The sequence below is a fragment of the Octopus bimaculoides genome, chromosome 2, assembly GCF_046866305.1.
Source record: "Octopus bimaculoides isolate indiv1 chromosome 2, ASM4686630v1, whole genome shotgun sequence".
NCBI lineage: Eukaryota > Metazoa > Mollusca > Cephalopoda > Octopoda > Octopodidae > Octopus > Octopus bimaculoides.
The window spans coordinates 25,965,135-25,980,356 of NC_142929.1; positions in this window are offsets into that span (position 1 = coordinate 25,965,135).

Here is a 15,222-nt window from a genome sequence, read left to right on the forward strand (position 1 = left end):
ATGAATAATTTTTTACGTTAGCTAGGCATGCTACAATAAAATACATACAAATACTTAAATGCCTGTATAATTTTTAAAATGTGCAAAGTAGCTTTCAAATATTTGTAAGTTAGCGATTGACCGTCTAATATAGCGTTACACAAAAGCCAGTGCCAATCAAAGGTATTAAATAAACTTATAACAGTTTTTGGAATCTGAAGTGAGACTTATTAAGAGACCATGTAATTTATGCCATTAGTAAGAGCTCATTGATCTGTTATTCGTTGTGCAGTAACTTTTGGTTTATCTTTAGAAAAGAAATGTGTCTCTCTTTGACAGTAAATGGTTGTTAGTTTTGATATTATCTTTACGGTTGATGTTGAGTGATACAGTGTAAGAATATTCTTGCTATATAGTTTTTTTTTATTTCTCTCTTATGTACATAAAAATTTATTCGCTTTCCTTTATTTGGGCACATGTGAGGCCTATTTACCTTAAGCTACAGAGTTTTACGCTGTTAACTTTTGAAAGGATGCTTCAATGAGCTGCTGTGTTGGTAAAAGCGTTTCAGTGTATCAAAGTGTATTTCGTAATTGTGTGTGTGCGTGTGTGTGTGGGTGTTTTTTTTTTTTTGCGTGCGTGTGTGCATGTTCTCTATTATTTCTTAATGGGCTACAATAGAAAATATTCAACATGATCAACTTGAAAATACTAGATAAATATGTGCCTGATCTAGAATAGGCTTTAACACACGCACCCATGCGCCCACACATACAACTGCACACACACATACGACTGCACACACACACATACGACTGCACGTACATACACATACACTCACACGCATACATACAAATGCACACGCGCACACACGCACGCACTCGCTCGCGTACACACATACACATCTGCACAGTGATCACTGGATTATTTAGTTTAAATGCATGCTAGTCGTCAACCAGACTAGGGCATTCAATTCACTCTACTCATCCACCTGCTTTTGTCGCTCTATTTGGTTATTCCAGTTTATTTTGTCATTCTCGGCAGCAGTTCTTTCGAGATACAACGCTTACAATATCCCCATCAATAATGATTATCTAGCATAACAGCATGTTTGGAAATATAAGTTATTAGGTTTGATATAGAGTTTTCACAACTGCAATGATCCACCAAATGTAAAGAAGGTCACTGCATAACACCATGTCTATATTGGATATATTCGAAACCTTTATTTCATCATTGTTAGTAACAAGAATGCTACTCAAAATGATATGATGGCATTGCATTAAATGCATTACATTGTATTCATAGTTGATTAGGATTTCAGAATTCAATACACATTATTTTTTTTTACTTTATCAACCAGGATAGATAACATGCTGGGATCTAATATATCTGCTGTTTAAATATTTTAAAAACCGATTCATCAAATGCAGAGCAGGCACCAACATTATTCTGGAACTGCTTCTCAAGTTGTACATATGTATTCATTCAACTGAGACAATATCAAATACGGGTATTTTGTCTTTCTTCAAAATCTCAGTGGCGGTCTACAGCTGTTGTGTGTAGAGATATTGTCACTTCTAGTTATTGAATATTGAATCGTAACTATGCCATTAACGAACTTAATTATAGAACTTAATTCCCGAGGTACTAGATTCAAAATAATACCACTGCAGTGTATTATTCCGTGGTAATGCTTGTAGTTTGATGATCCAGCTACAGTTGCATTAAGAACCGTCAGCTTCTCTTACATTCAAGGATCGCGTGATACAGCATTTGATGTAGTATTACTAGATATAAAACTACTTTTACAATCACATCAGACTTACTATTTACAACGCGATGTAAATGAGATTGTTCAGTATGTCTACTTTTCTCATTAATAGTAGAATATGTAGTGGGGGAAAATTATTGCTGTTTAGAATTTAACTTGATTCATCTTCCATAAACAGATATAGAGCAACTCTTCCTGAATCCATTTTGATTTTTCCTTAGAACTCTTTCAATTTGAGGTTGGACTCGATTGAGTGGCAATGCAGTGTAAATTTTCGCTGCAATTCGTGTAAATGTAATTCCTCTGTAGTTTATTGCAACACCCAGATCCCCTTTTGTGGGAAAGGCAGAACAAATTCTTCTGTCCAGAATTTTATCTCGCTTTGATGATATACTTGGTTGCACGATTTGAAAAGAATGTCATTGAAATTGCCGTTTTTCCAGACTTCAAGAGTGATGTCATCAAATCCTGCAGCTTTTCGGCTTTTGGTTTTCTTCTGTACGACTTCAAGCTCGACATAGTTCGTGTGTTGGTGACAACAGTCTTGGATTGCCTCATTAACCAATACCGTCTGATGAAAGAGACTTTTTCCTGCTCTGGTCATGGACAGAAAAATTGCTTTCGGTAATCTGGCAAGGTCACCCAAGGCGGGAAAATTGATGTTGAACCCAAACTGGTTACCTTCATAAGGAGCAGCATAGCAGGTGTGAAACCTTGGCGGAAGAACTGTCAAACTAGTCAACAGTAAGGTGCACAAGATGCTGGGAAGAGAAATCCAAAACAGATCAATGGCGAGGTTCAACCAGTTCAGTCAGAGAAATACAGTGATCATCAATAGATGTGTCTCACACTGATGATTATACGGAGCTATCGAAAGACTAGTCATGACTCTAAATCATTCCAGAAACTCATACCGTATCAATCGTCGAGCGGATTACCAACGGCTGCGACCAGGGGCACCGGTTTTGGCACCTGCGTTCGACAAGTCAGCTACAGAACGAAAATCGAAATTTGTCAGATGCAAGCATTCTGTTAAAGTAACGACTTTCAATATAAGAACTTTGAAATCTAAGTCTCAAATATCAGAACTTGCTGCATCGGCTATTAACTTGCATATCGACATCGTATATGTACAGGAACACCGTCTCTTCCGTAAAGCATCATGAACTTGATAACAGCTGAACTCTCGTGTCTGTATTTGCATGGAAAAACTCTATTAATACATCGGCGGTGTAGAATTATTACTCAGCCCGCATGGCCTAAAATCACTAAACAGCATTGAGAAAATAACATCTAAAATAATAGTTGCCAATTTCAACGGTAACACTGCCACCTGCTGCTACAGCCCAACAAAGGTCATAAAGTTTTACAATGTGTTATCGTCTCTTGTACGATCTATACCAAAACACAACATCCTCATCATTGGCGGAGATATGAATGCACAATTAGGCCATGACAGTCCTCATCATAAGCACCCGTTCCATCAAACCTTAAATCGAAATGGAGAACACTTAGAGTAATTTTTGGTAGAACACTTATTTTCAGAAGAGACCGGGTAAGAAGTGGACCTATACTTCTTCAAACGGATTCAAAGCTCAGCTAGATTATTTTATCATGGACAAAAGTCGATTAACAGCTACCACAACTGTGAAGCATACAACACTTTCTTTGGTGTATCATCTGACCATCGAGTGGTAACATCTAAGCTTCATGTAAGCCTTCGAGCAAACAATATAAAAGGATCCTCAAGACCACTCTACAACTGGCCTATGCTGACGTACAACGGAGAAGTCCGCTTCGATGTGTTACAAGATGCAAACGAAAATTACTCACCAAACACAACATATCTCTATTTCGACCAAGCTCATTATGAGGCTACTGAAAAATACATCCCTTTCAGACCAAAAGTGAAACGAAGAGCCCCCTTGGAAAGCGACACAGTGCTCACACAAAGAATTAACATAAAGGAAATAACCAAACAGAAACAACAGGAATCCTATGAGAAGAAACTTAAATAGAAAAACGAAGGGGCTGAAAGAACTTAATGTATAATATCAGACGGAACAAAGAAAATACATTCAAAACCAAATCGACAAAATCAAAAACGCAGCAGGCAACAAACAGTCTCCCTTTGCGTGGCCGACAGTAAATGAAGTGAGAGGTCAGAAGAAATCCTCTAACGGAAAGTTGAAGACTTCTAGCATACAGGAGAAACTGAGTAAGTGTTGGGAAATCACCAAATACACCAAACCCGCGGATTCATCGTATTGTTGAGGAGGTTCGGGATATCGAGCAGGGACCCTTCTCGATACAAGTTTTATAGATACTCGTTTTTGTCTGCAAGGAAATACCACCCATACGGAGGGATTGTGCTGTGTGATGGGGTATGGTGAGTGTCGATGGGACGGCCATTATCTGTCAAGATGAAACAATCATCATATATATATAAACAATATATTCAAAGAATCTTTCTCATTTTCTTTCGTAGTGCATAAAATATTTTGATAAAATATGTATTTGAAATTCCTTACTTCAGTAGTTTCTGATATGAAAGAAATTATAGTCGAGTAAGTCATTAATGTAATAAAAATGCTAAATTGAATTGTGGAATTTTACGTTTTATTTTTTGGGTGAATTCTATACCGTATTTTGGAGGAATGGCGTTATTGGTGCTACACCATAAGATGTATGATAAATGTTTACATGCAAAGAATGTTCATACAACTGGCTGCTGTTGTTATTTTGCACTAATGTAGGTGTGAATGAGAGTTTAAAATCACTCTGACAGCGACTTACTAGTCTTCGCAGTTATAGTTTTATCTCAAACACTCGTCAAAGAATATGTGCCCATCTTTTTATGTATATGAGACAGTTCAAAGTGATTTGAATCACCTTTGACTTATATTTCTACCGAGTCCAGTAACGAAATAAAGATCGCTGTTGCTTTTGTAATTGTTGATGTTGATACCGTTGTTTTGTTGTTATTGTTTAGGTAACCACTTGTTTAGGTTCTGATCTAGAAGATCTATAACTAAATATATTCCAGTTATGAACGCCTTCTATTATTAATATTTCCAAGCCTTTTATTCCTTGTACTACATAATTCAATGTGCCATTTTTATTTTAAGCATGATGAGAGTAGCTTAAAAGAGATGTAGCTGTTATTTGAATTTACCAAGTAAAAGCGCCTTCCTTGGCTTCGAAACGATAACTGAATTAGGAACACTCAATGGGGTGTGTATGCTTCATAAAGAGGACTGAAATAGCTATAATTTACAATGAAAGTGAGTTATGGTCCAGCCATTCTCCAATATCCTTGAAACTCTCACTTCACACCCAATACTTCTTTCTGCTTTGCAGCACTGGTCAGTCATACAGAACACAAAAAAGACTAATCTAATCAAAGACTGTGGCCAAGAAATAAATATATTATTGGCAGATTTCATAATTGCGTCACTATTATTTATTAAGCTTTTTCTGTTTTTCGTTGGCAAGGAAAAGAGTATTCTATTTCCATATGAAAAGATACAACACATACTGTAATCATTGCCTTGCAGCTTAATGTATACTGAGCTCGGCTCTCTCATACAGTTACGCTCTCTCCATCTTTCTCTAGCCCTTCCTCTTTCTCTTTTCTCTTTCTCTCTCTCTCTCTCTCTCTCTCTCTCTCTCTCTCTATCTATCTATCTATCTATCTATCTATCTATCTCTATCTATCTATCTATCTAACTTTCTCTCTATCTATCTAACTTTCTCTCTATCTATCTAGCTCTGCCTATCCCTTACGTAGATATTCTCTAAACCACACACAAATTTGCATTTTCCCTTAAGATCTTCACTGTCAAACACACAAACACACACACACACACACACACACACATGCCTGCACACACGCACACACACACACACACACACTCAACCTCATGCTTTCAATTTCTGGCATACGCCCACACTCTTTCTCGCAAATGCGTACACTGAGATATCCCACCATCATCCTCTCTTTCGAGCACATAAATATATTGTTTTTCTCTTAATTTACATACATACGAGTTGCGTTCAAAGCTTTTTATGCCTTTGGGCATAAAAATAAAATAACAATTTTGAACATTTCACCAAGTCTTTTAATCACCTTCAAAATATTCCCCTTGAGAGTTCACAAACTTCTCTCGTCAGTTTTGTTACTGCTAGAATAATATGGAGCGCCGCCGTCGCTTTTCTCTCGTGACTTAAAATACTTCCCTTTCAGTTTGGGAAAGAGCCAGAAATCACACGGTGCCGAGTCGGGGGTTTAGGAAGCCTGTTAAACAAGAGATGTGCTGTCCTTGACCAGGAAATCTTGATTAGGCAGAGTGAGCGAGCGCATTGTCGTGGAGAATCTGCTAATTCTTCGCTGACCATAACTCCGGCCGCTTTCAAAGCACAGCATCACGAAGGCGATATATTACCTCCAGGAAGTATTCCTTATTGATTGTTTGGCCTTGTGGAGCGTATTCATGATGCACAATACCACGGGAGTCAAAGAAACAGGTCAACAATACCTTCGCATTGCTCTTTGGGTCCTTGGTGATGATTGATGTTTCCACTGGGAGAACTGAAATTTGGTTTCCGGGTCGTAACTATAAACCCATGTTTCATCACCATTGATGATAGTCTTCATGAAGTCTGGGTCGTGGTTTGTACAGTTCAGCAAAACCTGAGCGATTTCCATGTGACGATTCTACTGCTGCTTCGCCAGTACCTTTGGGACAATTTTCACCGACACTTTTCGCATGCACAAATACTCCTTTAAAATGGAATGCAGGGAACCCATTTTGTGATCAATTCTCTGAATTGCTACAAGACGGTCGTCCATGACAATGCGCCGAATTTTCTGAATAGTTTCCACATTTCGGCTTGTGGATGACCTGCCTGAACGTGCCTCACTCTAAACTGAAGTGCGTCCATATTTGAAGTGGTTGTGCCAGTCCTTGATCTGATTTTTTCCATGGCATCATCTCCAAAGTCCTGATGAATCTTCTAGATGGTTTCTGTTTCAGTATTACCAAGTTTGCACAGAGCTTAATACAATGTCTATGTTCGATGCTTCCGGCCATCTTGCGTAAAAACAAAAATCCGATGAATGTGCACTACACGTCAGTACTTCTGAGGTGACATCTGGGAGTTGATGCGGCCTACCGGCGCGAAAGTCATTGTGCATTCTCAGGAAAAGTGACATCACCTCCCATCCAAATGATTTTGACCGCGCGGCATTATTTTTGGCGGGAAAAAATAAAGTAATAAAGTAGTATACTTTATTGAATTGTTCACAATACGTACTCACTCACAATCACACATGCAAGCATACACACACACGCAATGACACACATACATATATACGTATATATACATACACTCATACGTACATTACATGTGTGTGTGTGTGTGGGTGTGTAATTGCTTAGAGTTATAAGTTTCATAGTGTACTCATGGTTTGGTGATAGCATTTCGAAATAAGTTCCGTCCCAGCAGTTCAACAAATTGGAAAATGACGTCAGTATAGAGCATTTTGCCAAGGTCGCATAAGCCGAACGATTTATATACACCAACCAATACGTAGTTTGACAAACACTAACACTGCACATTGTCTGTACAATATAGTAATGTATTCGTCTAACATACTCTGAAGATGTGTAAGAGCGATGATGATTTTTTACTTCAAATTCCTACAGTATTATTACTGTGTACACCTGCTTTTAACTCAAAGAAATTTCGCTCGCTGCTCTCTGCCAACTTAAACACATACTCATACACACACACACACAAAAAAAAAACAAATGCCCACAAAGACACATGTTCATATATACATATTTATATAAGTATAGCCGTATACATATTTGTATATGTAATTATATACAAACACACACACACACATACACACACACATATGTATTATATACATGTGTGTTTGGGTGCGCCTTTGTGTGAATGTATATATATACATATATTTTGTAAATAGAATTATGCCTTCACCGTACTCTGAATATAGCAAATATGATAATATTAAGACGTATAAAGGCGACAAGCTGGCAGAGTCGTTAGCAAGCCGGGCAAAATGTTTAGTGGCATGTTGTACGTATTCACATTCTGAGTTCAAATTCCGCCGAGGTCGACTTTGCCTTCCATTCTTTCTGGGTCGATGAAATAAGTAGCATTTGAATATTGGGATCTTATAATCGACCATTTTCCTCCCCAGAAATCACTGGCCTTGCACCAAAATTTGACCCCAATAATCAGAACGTGACGGGGAAAAAAGGGAAAACTGATGCACATTCATTTTGTCTGTTTGAATAACGTAACGAGAAATACATATTAGCTCAGTTAAGAGGTAAACGACTAGAACAGCAACAAATCAATAACAGCGAAGAAACTTGAACGTGGTCGCTCAGTCTTCTAAGAATAGAGATCAAATTCCCCTCACTTCACCCAACCCCTACCACCTTCACTGGGATAAAAAATCAACAACACATTAAATAACGTGTTTCTAGATACACTCGGCTTTAATGAAAGAAAAGATGAGATAGTCACGGCTGAGACGCCTTTGATCATGACTGCTCACTCGGAAATAATCTGGGGATAAACAACGGCACCAAAACGTGTGAATAGTTTGAAATCAATCTTGCGAAGTGTCTTGGGGATGGTTACCCTAAGATACTCCTTCGGTGAAATAGCAATCAATGTGTTCCAACCAAACCTCAATGTCTTACACAAAGACAGAATACATTGCGCATTGTAGTCCTTGTAGACAAAACTTAAAAGATAAATAGAACGAAAAAAAGAAGTTAGTCACAACGGAAGAAACTTCCATCATGGATCTATACGGAACTGGTGATAGATATAATTCACTCATAACATCACTGCAATAATACATGATAAGAATACTTCGTTAAATGTAATGACGTCAATTAATCTCCATTGCGGCAACTGGATCGATCAATATGATGATTATCGTAAGAAGTTTTGTAAGGTTAAGTATAAAAGATAAATGGCTGTTGCTAATGTTGTTGCTGTTGTGAACCCATGCGTATGTGCGAGAAATCAATATTTTGAGTTTTCTTTTCTAAACTGTATATACTGTCGAAGTCTCTCAAAAAGCTACACGATATTCAAAGGTTGTTCACAGGAGACTGAAAACTATTAGTAAACTGATTTTTTGATTTTCTTTTTTTCTTACAATTCGTCTATTGTATCTTTTACACTATTTTGTATTTCTTGAAATGCCAACTATACATGTTTCCTATACTGAACACAACATATATGTGCTTCTTACCCTTGTAACGTCTTATTCTTTTCTTTCCTCTTTGTCTTGGGAGTTACATGTAAGGATCAAAACAATTTAATTCAAAATCCGTGATACTTAAAGTTTCAAAGAACAGGATGGTGCTTATCGTCGGCCATTGGAAATTTGAATTTGAATATATATTGGGTCATCCCATAAATAATGCGGTCTTTTCAATTGCATGAACTAAGAGTCGGAAGGGGACGGGATAAACTACTTGCATCAACTTGCTATAAAAGCAGGTAGTAATTTTACCTTTTTCTCATTCTTAGTGAAAGTTTTGAACTGTGCAGTTCGATTTTAACAGTTATGTTTTTTGAAGTTATAATGGAAATGGCAAAGGAGTATATTCGGTATGTTTTGCTTTATGAGATCAATAAAGGCAACAACACAGCGGAAAGTGCGGGGAATATTAATGCAGTATATAGGGATTGGACAATAAGCGTAAGCCAGTGTCAACGGTAGTTCCAGAAATTTCGAGCCGGAAACTACAGCCTATAAGACGAGCCTCGTTTTGGAAGATCTATAAACTCCGACGTGGACTTCCAGCAAACCTTAGTGGAGCAAAATCCCATCGTAACTGTTGAGGAACTAGCAGAGAAGCTTGGAATTGGTCATGCCCCCATTCATAGCCACTTGCGTGTCATCGAAAAAGTCAGCAAATTGGATCAATGGGTTCCTCACAAACTTTCCGAGTCTAATCGCGTGCAGAGAGTAAATGTGCGCTCTTATTTGCTGCCATTTGCTGTCACGAATGAACCTTTTTTGACCGAATATAAAAATGTCAAGCGCCGAAGACAGTGGGTAGGAAAAGGAGAAACACCGGTACCCCAGGCGGAAGAATGTCTTCACCTACGTAAGGTACTGTTGTCTGTTTGGTGGGATATAAAAGGTTTAGTCTACTTTGAACTTTCAAACATAAACTAAACGATAATGATGAGATCTACTGCGAACAGCTTGAGCGGATTAAGTCCGCGCTAGAAGAAAAACGACTATCTTTGGTTTCAAGACAAAAGGGGTTCTTCCATCAGGATGTGCGTGCTTGGTTATGTATTTGCCCTCCTGTCCCTTAACATTCGATGGTAGGTTTTTTTTAAGTCCGACGAAAGAAACTGGTAGAATAAGTATGAGAGTTAAAATATGTACTACTATGGACTAGAAAATTCAGGGCAGTGTTCCGGCATAGCCGCAGTCTACTGACCGAAACAAGTAGAAGCGTATAAGATTTAAAGACCAAATTTTTCCGCTCCGCTATTTTTTCTTATCCTCTGCAGTGAGTCTTATAAGATAATATGAGTTTATGTGTAACTGTATTCGGGAGACTATATGTGGGGGTAGGCTGACGTACTCCAAAAGCATACTTTCTTATTAGATTTATTTTGTTTTATTAGTGTTACATTATTATATGTGCACGTCCATGCTTGTATTTACTAACCCATGTCACTGCGTGTATTTGAGTGAACGGATAATATTTTTTGCATGCATATCGGCCTCTATATATGCAAGTATTTGTTTGCATGTGTAGTAAAGTATGTAATTATTCATTAACATGCTGTTTTTTTTTGCTACATCTTATTTGCTTTGTATGTGTTTGTACACACAAGTGTAAGAGATACTGTAAGCCCGCATAGGTTTATATGCATGATGGAACGTACCCCTGCGTATTTACGTCTGTGCTAACTTCTGTGTAATCATCTGCTTGTGAATTTATGTCTGTGTATATGTATATGTATATGTATATATATGTATATAGGTATGTGAAAGTGTGTACGTATATCTACATACAGACACAAACACACATATATCTACATTTCGAAGAATTTAGTTGTGAAATATCACACACAAAAAAATAATAAACATTCATACACACACACGCACACACATATATGTTATACATACACACACACATATATATATTATAGACATGCACACATATATTATACACACATGTCTGTTCAATAAACACACACACACACGTACACACACACACACACACACACACACACACACACATGATTGCATAGGAAACCTTTGTCTCAGTATATTTGCCAAGGTTAAGTTTGGTTATCTGTGTCAAGTGAATGCATTTCATTTGGATGTATATAATGCCATCATGTAAATTCTATTTATTCTTGTTTACAACGCAATTATGCATCGTACATTGCGTATTTAACATGTGTGGTTTGACAAGTAATTTTTGAAGTGTTTTGCTAAGCAACAACATACAATCATTCATACGGAAATACATACATATATGTACATATATAGATAGGCATATGTAGGGCGGTTTTGTGTGTATGCGTGTGCGTGTGTGTGTATGTGTGTGTGTGTGTATTTACCAACACAAACATACACACTACAAGTAGCTCTGTTAGCAGTGCCTACTTATATATGTCTGAACTTCCGTTAACTAGAGTATTTCGTCTGTTGTATATGTATATATCAATGAATGCGACATAATTTTACATCTGCATGGTATATGTATATGTGTAATGCAGAGTAAATATTTGGAGAAGCATGGCATTAATAAATGTTCATATATTCATATATATATATATTCATATATACATATGCATATATATATATGTATATATATATATATATAGATGTACATATAAATGTATATATATATATATATATGTATATATATATATATATATATATATATATATATATATATATATATATATATATGGGAGAATATACAAATAATAACAACAGACGAGGACAGGTGGTGTAAATAACAAAAGGATATATTAGTATGACGCTCGGGAATACGGAAAGTCTTTGACGTTTCGAGCTACGCTCTTCAACAGAAAGAATACGGAGACAAGGAGATGCATGGATATATATATATGTTTATATGTGTATATATGTATATATATATGGATGTATATATATATATATATATATATATATATATATATATATATATATATATATATATATATATATATATATATGTGTGTGTGTGTGTGTGTATATATATATATGCATGTATATATATGTATGTATATATATATGTATATATATATGTGTGTGTGTGTGTGTGTGTGTATACATACGTATGTATATATGTGTGTATATATGTATGTATATATGTATGTATATATGTATGTATATATATGTATATATATGTCTATATAAATGTATATATATATATATATGAATATATATATGTATATAATGTATATATATGCATGTAATATGTGTGTGTATGTATGTATATATATGTATAAAACTTACTTGGAAAAGGATGCGTGGCTTGTGTGTGTGTGCGTGTGTGTTTATATATACATATACGAAGGTGTGGTTGTGTGGTAAAACGGTTGCTTCCCAACCCATAGTTCTGGGTTCAGTCTCCCTGCATGACAACTTGGGTAAATGTCTTCTACTATAACCTCGGGCCAACTAAAAACCTCTGAGTCGATTTGGTAGACGGAAACTGAAGGAAGCCCGCCGTATAAATGTGTGTGCGTGTCTCTCTGTCTGTCTTTGTGTCTGTTCATGACTCCATATCTAGCAGTTCGGCAAAATAGGCAAAAGAATAAGAACTAGGCTTACAAACAATACGTCCTAGGGTCGATTTCTTCTACTAAAACACTTGAAGGCGGAACTTTAGCATGGCCGCTGTCAAATGACAGAAATGTGTAAATGAATAAATGAATATACATACATATGTATGTATGTGTGTATATATAGTTATAGATATATGTGTATACGTATACAAATATGTATATATACAAACATATTTATATTATTTTAAGTCGCCTGCGTGCCGGCATGTGTTAGGAGAGTCATTGCCGTCTCAGTTGCTCCTATTGCAAGATAAACATCACAATTACCATATGTAAATAGTCTCATTCAGCTTAATCTCTACGGTTGGTTACCTTTCCAGTTTTACGAAGTGTACTACGTGCATGTTCTCGTAGCACCAACACGACTTCGATGAGAATGACAAAGTGAGGCTGACGAGACAAGGCAAGAGCTACTTCAGAATACTACCCTGTCTCTGCTCATTTACCCAGTCCCTTAACAACGTGGACATTATTTGGTGGGAGAATTATACAGAGAATGTGTAAATTTCGGAAGACCAGAATTTGCTATTTCAGAGATGATAATAGTGGATTACATGTAGGTATAGAGGGTACTCAATAAAGTGCGGCATGTACATTTTCAGAGTTCAGCAAAAAGGGAAGTTATAGAGTTGGAAGACAAAAATGGCATCAGAAGGGCATGAATGGGAGAATGAAATGAGAAAGCGTGCTATGGTAACAAAAACTTTATTATGAGGGGGTAGTGAAGATTTCCTGGTTTCGGTTAGAAAAATATACAAGTGGACGAATTAAATATGATTGCATTCCATATATTATCCAGTCAGATTCCCACACTTCAATTTTTCAGTGGCCCTTCAGTTTTTCTAAGCCCTATAAAAGAACTCAGAATGTTGGGCCTCCAACCAGATCTTCCTCGATACTCTTAAAGCCAGTAACTTTTCAGTAGCCCCTCGTATATGGTTACTCATAGGAGTAATACTCAATAGCAGGCAGGGAAGTGTTGGTTCGGTGATATAATAGACGAGAGTATGTAAGAAATGGCAGTAGCTGTGTTTCAGAGGAGTGGGTAGCTTGTTAGCATCATAGCACGGTGAAAATGGGAGATATTGGATTAGGATAACGAGTTCTAATGCATTTTCTTATATATAAGTCTGCTGAAAGACAAATTGGCGGAGTGAACAGGTTGCTGCAATCAGCACAGATTGTGGGGAAATAACATTAAAGGTGGATGTATATGAGTGACAAGGGGACGAGTGCGAAATGGGGTGAGCAAAAGGTGTATATGAAGTGGAGGGCAGTGAGTGGGGAAGCCAATAACAGGGTACAAATATTACACATCATAAACGTTAATTTAGAAGATGTATTGTGGTGGGAGGGTGGATCTTCTGCCTCAGAGAGCGTAACGCCAATCAGTACGGTCCTTTATCATCTCTTCCCTGGGCTGTTGCACCCTCAAATCATTATTCATGTCCCTAAACCCATGCATACATACAGCCAGACATATATATGTGTGTGTGTGTGTGTGTGTGTGTGTGTGTGTGTGTGTGTGTGTGTGTGTGTGTGTGTGTGTGTGTGTTTGTGTGTGTGTGGGTGTGCTGTTTTATTTGGGAATGCTTATATTTTGTTAACTAAACCCACGCACTATATGTTTGGAATTTACTTCAGCTTTATTTTTCATTATTTTTCTTCTTTTGTCAAAGCTCTTTCGTCTCATACCATTTGACCTCTTCAACGACTCTAGCCCATATGTATCCACTTGACCTCTTCGAAATGGACTAAACAAATTAAGAGGAGACACGTGGAATAAAAAATTGTTGAAGAGGTTAAAAGATGTGTGATGGAAAATATTTCACATAGAAATAAAAACATAATAATGCGTAGGTTTAATTGTCATTATATGACTTTCTTCAAGTATAACAATATTTATTTCAACATATGATTTCGCATCATGAACTTTGCAAAACAAATGCATATATATATATATATATATATATATATAAAGAGAGAGAGAGAGAGAGAGAGAGAGAGAGAGAGAGAGAGAGAGAGAGAGAGAGAAAGGGAGAGAGTGTATTCGACTCATGATCGTAAAGTCGCGATTTCGATTCACGGTGGCGCGTTGTGTCCTTGTGCAAGACACTTTATTTCACTTTATTTCTCCAGTTCACTCAGCTGGCAAAAATGAGATTCACGGTGGCGCGTTGTGTCCTTGTGCAAGACACTTTATTTCACTTTATTTCTCCAGTTCACTCAGCTGGCAAAAATGAGATGCACGTGTGTTTCAAAAAGTCAATTTTGTCACACTCTGTGTCACGCTGAATCTTCCTGAGAACCACATAAAATGTGCGCGTGCTTATGGAGTGATTAGCCACCTGCACGCTGAATTCACGAGGAGGCTGTTCCGTGCTAATATCAATAAAAGACTGATGTTTGGTATCAGCTAAAGGAATATTTAAGTTATGGAACATTCATATTTTACACTAATCTTCCTTCATATTGGGTTGACCGGAAAGTTCGTGTCGATTTTTAAAGGAAAGAAAGAAGTCAATAAATACTTACCATTACATTTTTAATCAACCAGATATGAACCTTTTCTGTTG